Consider the following 8904-nt stretch of genomic DNA (forward strand, 5'->3'; position numbering starts at 1 on the left):
TCACGTGAATAATACGTTATCGGAACTAAATCTAAAAATGATATGCCTTACATTGAAAATTTTTTTAAGAAACAGTCAATATACTCGGATTGACATGTGATATATAGATTAGTGCAATCAAACGCTAAACTTTTGTGATTCGTTTATCTGTGAATACTTATTCGAAATAACTGTATATTTGTAAAAGATTTTTCAACAAAATCAACTTTCTAAGAATCAGTCTAAGCATGAATAGACACCCTGAAATAAAAGTACTGTTGCTAAGTGAACTGAAAAAAGTACATAAGTGACAGATGTTAAATTAAAAAAGAAGAAAACCAAACAAAAACTGAATGACCTGCCAGTCATCCTTATTTTTTTCGAACAAATCAATTATTGTCAAATAGTTGGTATGGTAATTATTGTGAAAGTGTTAAAATTAATCACGTGTATATGTATAATCCTTTTCAATTCATTCTTGATTTTTATTCATCATTTATAATTTCGTACTCAGTTTATGTTTCTGTCTAATCATTAACGATCCCTAAGATTTTTTTCAATCGATGGTCATCGAATCATTTCAGTAATATTTGCTTAAAATATTAATTTATCATTTGATAGTCTGTTTTTTTTCTCTGAATTAAAAACCCAGTTGTACCATAAGAAAATACAAGCTATTTTCTCTGTGTTCAATGCTGTAGATGGATTATTCTATAACCAAGTAGTAAATAACAATAGGATCCAGCTGTGTGCTTCGTTCTGTGTAAGAGTAATTAACCGAACGTATTTGAGATTATAACTTCGTGTTCATCACTCCAAGCGTCGAGACATGATCCACTAACCAACTGAATCATTATATCCGTCAAACACATGAACAATTTATAAATACGCTACTGATGCTACTGATGTCGACAGATATAAGTAGCAAGTATAAACAATCAAAAGTGAAATACCTGAAAGCAGAAGATTAAGAAGATCAAAGAAAAGAGAACGAGAACAAAGAACAATTGGTATGGAAACAAAGGAACAATCAAGTCTGAGACGACTGATTGACATTTTGCAGAAGGAACAGTCAAGTTTGAAACAGTTGTCTGATATTTTGCAAATGACAAATTCACTTTGTCATTCTCAGATTTTACTAAGATGCTCTGTAACGTGATCAAAATACATTTGATTGTCCCCATTTGTCTTCTCGTTCACTACAATCTCTGTTAATTTATTGTGAACTTTGTGCAGTATGACATTCACTGTGGGTTTTTGTAGACATTTTGAGTATTTCTTTGATACGTGATGTGTTAATTAATCACAAAGTGTGAGTAAAATCAATTAATTAATGTATTTTTAGAACATATATAGGCAAACAAGATTGTTTTCAGTTAGATCTTCATCAGGCTTTACTCTAAAATATAGTTATATTTATAGACATATGAAAAGATTGAACTAATCAAGACACTTTGAGTCAAGTTAAAGACAAAATAGATTGAATAACTAAACATAACAAGCAGTAAGTATTAATTGATAGTGTAATGACAATTGTACTGGTTGTGATAATAATAAAGGCTTAAATCATTGTTTCCTAATAGGACATAGATCAAAGGCTTGGAAAATTAGATGTTGAAATAACATTCATCAAAAACTATTGAAATCGCTAAATAAGAAGTGTTCAGATAATTAGACAATAAATATATATATCTATACGGAAAAGAGACGAAGGGAAATATTGTTATGAAAAACAATAATAGGTAGAGTCTTTTGGCAGGCCTTATTCGGCCAATGAAACAATAGGGGTGTTACAAATTTAGAATAAATTCAGAGACTTGAGTTTTTAGCCTGAATCCGTATAATTTCTGCAGTATGTAGGTGACGTGATCAAAGACTATAAGAAAAAGTAGAAGGTTTACGACGAATGACCACATGGTTTGGTTCTATCTATTATATGACTGCTAACGACCAAATATGATAAGACGAAGCTGATTATTGTTTTCGTCATAATCTACCTCAATAACGAAAAGAGGTGCTTACTATCTCGTTTGCTAAATTGACTAGCTGTACACCCGATAAAGTTATCTCACAAGAGCAGCTGAATTCGTAGATACTCGTGGATGTGGTTATACCAGATAATTAATCCTTTAAATAAGACTCATTTATAAGTGGACCAGGAATAACAGATTGATTAAATGCATAAAAGGCCCTCTTCGATTCTTCAGTTATTTATGCAGTATTACTTACTACTTACTTACGCCTGTTACCCCTCGTCGAGGAGCATAGTCCGTCCCCCAGCATTCTCTATCCAACTCTGTCCTGGACCATTTTTTCCATTTGTTTCCAGTTTCTATTCATCCTTTTCATGTCTGCTTACAATTCCCGACGTAGTGTTCTTGGGTCTTCCTATGTTCCGCTTACCTTCAGGATTCCAAGTTAGTACTTGCCTCGTGATGCAGTTTGATGATTTCCACAATGTTTGTCCTATCCACTTCAAACGTCTTTCCCTAATTTCCTCTTCAGCTGAAAATTAATTTGTTCGCTCCTACAGTAGATTGTTGCTGATGGTATCCGATCAACAGCATTGAGTATCTTGAGCAAACAACTGTTTATAAGTAATTGTGCCTTCTTGGTAATGGTTTTGATAGTTCTTCAAGTTTCAACTTCATACAATAGAACTATCTTGACGTTCGTATTGAAGATTCTCACTTTGATATTTCTTGACAGTTGTTTTGAGTTCCATATGTTCTTCAACTGTAGGAATGCTGTTCCCGCTTTGTCAATCCTAGCCTTTACATCTGCATCAGCTCCTCCACGTTCACCGATGACGTTGCTCAGATACGTGGGACTTTCCATATTTTCCAGAGTTTTTCGATCACGTGTGATTGGGTTGATGTCCTCTGTGTTGAATTTTAGGATCTTACTTCTTCATTTGTGTATGTTGATACCTACTGATGCAGTGGCATCTACAGGAAGGTCTGTAGGTACTGCTTGGATGTACGGTGGATTCAATGGAGCTAGTTTACTCAAGAGTTCCTCGAAGTGTTCCACTCATCTATTCCTCTGTCTATTGATTGACTTACCTTTTTTGTCCCTGACCGGTCTCTCTGGTTTACTATATTTCCCAATCAGTTTCTTCGTTATATCATATAGTTATCTCATATTTCCTTATTTTGCAGCTTTATCCAATGTCCTTGTTAGGTCTTCCGCTTATTTCTGCTCGTCAGCTCTAATGCTTCTCTTCACTTGCTTGTTTCCTTCTGCATATTCATCTTGTGCCTTGACTTTTCCTGCTCTTGTCCGACTGTTGTTAATTCCTGTCTCCCTGTTCTTCCTTTCTTGAATTTTGTCCAATATTCCGATAGAGATTTATTTCTTATCATGACGCTTGTTGTGGCCCAGAACCTCCTGACACGCCGAAGATAGTACTTTTTTGATCCCTTTCCAGTTATCCTCCACCATAGTTTCTTCCTCTTTCACTAGATCCTGTAAGGCTTGGAACCCGTTGTTGAGAGTTATCTTGAATTCGTTGAGTTTGTCACTACCTCGAAGGAAGGCTGCATGGAACCTTTTTAATGCTGTTTGTCCAATTGTTCATTGCTTGTTTAGCTTCAGTTCAATCTTGGCAAGCATCAGGTGGTGATCTGAAGCTATGTCAGCTCCTCTTTTGTTGCTTACATTTTTCATCGTCCTTTGAATTGTTTACTGACGCAAATATAATCTATCTAGTTCTGTGTAGTGTGATCCGGTGAGACTCATGCAGCATTGTGTATGCGTTTTTGTGTGAATATTATGTGTGAAAATATTGTGCCACCTACAACCAATCTGTTGAGTGCACATACATTTACGAATCTGTCACCATTCTCGTTCCTTTCTTCCAGTACTTGTATTCCCATGAAACCTTCGTAGCCGCTGTTGTTCATTCCAACTTTGGCGTTTAGATCTCCCATGAGGATTGTCAGGTACTTTCCTGTGCACTTAGTTATGATTGATTGCAGCCTCTCGTACAACTGGTCTTTGTCATCTTCGTTGTCAATGGTGGGTGCATAACATCGGTTAACATTCACGGTGATTCCCTCCTTCTGTGTTTTGAGAGATGCTTTGATGATCCTAGATCCATACGTGCTTCTTTGGACAGCAACAGAGCAACTCACTGAGTGTGCGAAACATTTTCCTCTCCATGACCGGAGTACAGTAGCATATCCCGTATCCAGCATTTGCTGTCCAGCTTGGGTCCAGTGGGTTTCCTTGACTTCGAGAACCGCCAAGTTGTATCTCCTCATTTCTGCAGCTATTTGATTGGTCCTCTAGTCTCCCACATTATCCGTATGTTCCATGTTTCTATATTAATTTTTGCTCTGCTTGTTAAAAGTGGAATCGACCTCATGGCTTTTGAAGAATTTCGGCTTTCATTATGAAGTATCATTATCCTTCTGAAAGAAGATCCTTCAACTTGGAGGGTAGAGTTTAAATGGTTTATTCTGGTTAGAGTTTTTTTACGAAAATTGTTTTCTACGGGGTAGTGTTTCTAACCCAATGTCCAACCCTCCTCCCTTACCCGGGCTTAGGACCGCCAATGACCCTAGGAGAGCTACAGGCGGAGTTTCATGCAGTATATTACTAGCTGAATCTCCGTCGAATTGGAGCTTCAGGAATTGAAGTACCCTGCCAACCATCAGTGGTCCTGCATTTATTTTCGCCGTATGGTAATACATATTCAGAATACCTTGAAGACAGCCTATTTCAATTAACATTTTATATATAAATTCCAGCGACCTGTTTATGGTGTCAGCTGGCAATATCTTTTTAGCTCTACTTGTAAGGGATCTAACGAGTTTTCTCTTGTAACGAATGGGCACGAATCCAAGAAAATAGATGTATTCGAATACAAATAAACTTTTTTATACGAAATTCCGGATTAAAAAAACGATGAGAAAACGATGTTTGTTGTCAAGCTCTTCCTCACATCTGTGATTCCTGAGAGTGTACTTTCAAATTACCCAAGGAGTATTTATTTTTGGTTAAAGTCGATGTATTTTTGAAGGTGAAATAAATTTTCTTGGTCAATCAGCTCGTGTCATTTTATTGGTGTAGCGTACATCACAGTGATCCCCTATTCAAAGCAATTCGATGTTTAAAATCTCAGTATCTTTCGATTTCAGGTGTTTAATAATCACGGTTACGAAGATTGTTAACACTAGGATTACATAAACTCCACTCGTAAACAGATACATTCATGCATTCAAATAGATCTCAAACTCATACATACTTTCAGTTCTAAACTGAACGTCCAATTCAAAATTACTGTACATGGACTTTAATATCCCTGGTATTTATAAATAGTATTTCTGTAGCAATCTAATTATGGAAGCCTCATAATACCAAACAAGCTATTAAAGAAGTATTTAACTTTGATAACTGATAATCTTTGTTGTGGATCAAACGAAAAATAACTAAACAAATATTGTAACACGTATAAATGTTAAGTGGTAATATCAATACAGATGCTAAGTAGTTAAAGCGAATAATTACGTACTGACTTAGAAATTATATATATTGAAAGGGTTCAAAATATTCACAAATTTACAAATCTGAATAGACAATCTGTGGTATTTTATGAACTAATGATTCCTTTGTACTTGGTTGCCCGACGGTTTCGAATTCCAAATATAATATGTCCGTTTGTGCTCATCTAGTTCTACTTTCTGTAAGTTGGACCATTTCGGGAATTGCTAATTGGTACAATAATTTGAATACTTCTAAACACCATACAATCCCAAGTATGGAAATTTCCCATTTACTTTTCAGAGATCTAAGTCGAGTTTACATAAAGAATATCAAATTAAAGATCAGCAAAATAATTAGTTGTGACGTGGCAAACGTTCAGAAGCGATTTGAGAAGCACTTTACGTTTGTGACTGATTATCAAGCAGCACTGCAACTCAAACAAAATACTTTACAAGCAGCAACGAAAGACATACAAACTGGATGAAATTTGAAAAAGAGAAATATTAACAAAATTTACTTAAGAATTCTTAGTCAACTGTACACCTTTGAGATAGGAGTAGTCAAGAAATTCGTGTATATGGGTTGTTGTGTGAGTGGTAATGCTGTTCCGAGTGATGAGACCAAAGTTACGTGAAAACCAGAGTGCTTATGTCAATCCATCTGTAGCTCCATTATGACTTCTCGGCTGAGTTCTGTTGTATAATGCAACTCTCACTGGTTTGAAATCTTATTAGATATAGTTCAGTATAGAAGCTAATGATAATCCTGCTGTATTTCTATTTTGGATTCTTCATAAAAACTTAATGAAATCACCTGAATGAAGGAATTCGTCCTAGTTGTGTTCTAAACTGAAATGTACCTCCTGTTGTATGTTACTTTCGTTCACTTATTTCTTTTGATTCATCTACTTTTGACTATAATCCCTCCTCATTTCATTATCTCATTACACTTTCATTCCATTATTTGTGTGGCATATATTTATTTTAGCACTTATTTGTACTAGTATATATTCACATTAAATGAAAAAAATAAAAAGTATTTAGATCACAGTAATACAACGAAATAAATAAGTACGCTTGTAATTAATAAGAATAAAGGTAACTTGAATCAAGCATTAGTTAATATTAGTGCAATGAAAGCATAATGAAGTTGAATAACTGATCAGCACATTATAAGGATTATAATTAAAAGTAAGTATAGAACAGGAAGTTCATATGATATGACTAGTAATTTATAATAATAATAATAATAATAATAAATGCACAGATACATAAAATTAAAACTAACAAATATTCCATTGCTAATTATATACAATAAAAATTGTCAGGGGTTGATGTAATTAAGTTATATTATGAATATTATATGTTCAAAGATAAGTATTGGATTGAGTAAACATAATATACATGTGTAATTCACGCTTCCTACGTTTCATGATAAATGTTAAGCATGTCACACTAACTTCCAATAATAAACCAATCATTATTTTTTGTTGTTAATTAATTTTAATATTTTGATGCAAACTTTGAGATGCATTAAAAAGAACTTCAGATGGTAACAAATGAAGTTAATAAGATTTTAAGTAAAATAAATCTCTCCAAAAAAAATACGAGCAAGAATGGGAAGACATTTAATTTTCAGTCATCTATCGGGTACAAAATTGGTTATGAAAAACAGTATGTATTCAAAGCTTTTATTACTCATATAAAGTTTTCTGAATTATAAATAAGAACTTTCGTCCAAATTTGATCGAATAGTTTCACAGTGTTTGGGCGCTGAGTTAATTTGAGAAATTAAAGTGGAGGAATGTATTAGTAAAATCTCAGTGAAAGAATTTCAAGTAAATCCAACGTTTCGCCTGGCAATCTGGTCCAAGCTTTTTCAGGGAAATATAATCAAACATCAAAATTATCGAATCAATTTTGATGTCTGATTTCATTTCTAAACTAATTGTATTTGTTATGTAACTAACATTAAAATTTGGGAACATTCATTCTTTCTACAACATTCATGCTTTATTATGAATATTTTTTTTGAATGTCTAGTACGCTGAAAAAAACAAAAAGAAAAAAATGTCATTACCAAACCTAATTGAAACAAAAACTGCAAAACGTTTTTCATAATGTTTTAATGAAAATCTTCGAGAATCAAATGACTGAGAAGTTAACTCGTTTTTATAACCAACCTCTTCTATTCTACACTTCAATTAGTGCTTTCCATTAATTAAACTCTAATGAGAAAAGTTATATTAAACATTTTACGCTTTTAAAAATTTTTAAACAATTAAAACATGTACAAATGTTAGAATAGCGGAAATTCGTGTTTTCATTTTAAATTAATGATTTACAGTTATTTGACAAGGGAATAGTTTACAATTAAACCAAACATTGCTTTTGTTATATGAATTGTTAATTTGGGAGATCAATCATGGATTGTACGTTTTGATCATTAAATAGCTAAATACTTGCAAAACATCTTCAAACTGTGATAATCTATTAGTGCTTCCGATTAGTTCGGCTAATACATTTTTAACTTTACTCATACTGAAACCCCTATAGGATTATTGCTAGTTTCAAGATAGAATAGGTTCTCCACCAGCTTCTACTTGAACCAAAAACGGCAACAGCTTAGGGCCACCAGGCTGCATTGTCTTTACAGGTTCAACCGGTAAGTCACGATTGGTTAGCAGATGCCAGTCCTATACAGTTATCTTCCCATAGCCCCACATCCTGAACTGAGCAATACCTCGCTTTGTTCACCCTCTTCCAATGTTAGCAAATAATCTGGAAGTCGCTGAGATAACATTCATAAAACATGAAGAACCCATTGAAGGTGATCTTTAAAGAAAGTAACACTAATTAAGATATAAGGGTGGAAACGTCGATCCAAGAATGCTGATACGTATTTCAACTGTACGATTCTTTTATGTTATACCGAAATATTTCGCTATTCATAGTGTTCCCCATCAGTTATCAGACAAGATTAATGTCACTACGAATAGAAATATCCAATTGGCTAGTAAGCGAGTCTCTTGACATTTGTGGGTCTATTAATCGTTATTTAAGAATTAAGATCCATATTAAAATTTATCTGGACACAGTATTTTGGATGAAGATAGGCAGTAGTGCACAAATAAAATTAGTGCTCACTTGAACAAAGAAGACAAAATGAACTACATAGATTAATTGGGTATCTAAGAATGTCTTCATTTTGCGGACTGTGTTCTGATTGAAGAAAATAACGGCTATACTAAAGACCTGTTTCAATTTATTTCGAAACTGCTAACATTTAACCTGTTTTATCCTGCACAACACCATCTTTTGATTCCGAGAGCGATTTTATATTCATAATTCTGAAGACTCTTCTGGTCTCAAGACAGAGCAAAACAAGAAGGCTTAGAATATGACTGAGTATCACACCTAGTAAAACGAAAACAGC

Source organism: Schistosoma haematobium, chromosome ZW (genome assembly GCF_000699445.3).
Source record: "Schistosoma haematobium chromosome ZW, whole genome shotgun sequence".
NCBI lineage: Eukaryota > Metazoa > Platyhelminthes > Trematoda > Strigeidida > Schistosomatidae > Schistosoma > Schistosoma haematobium.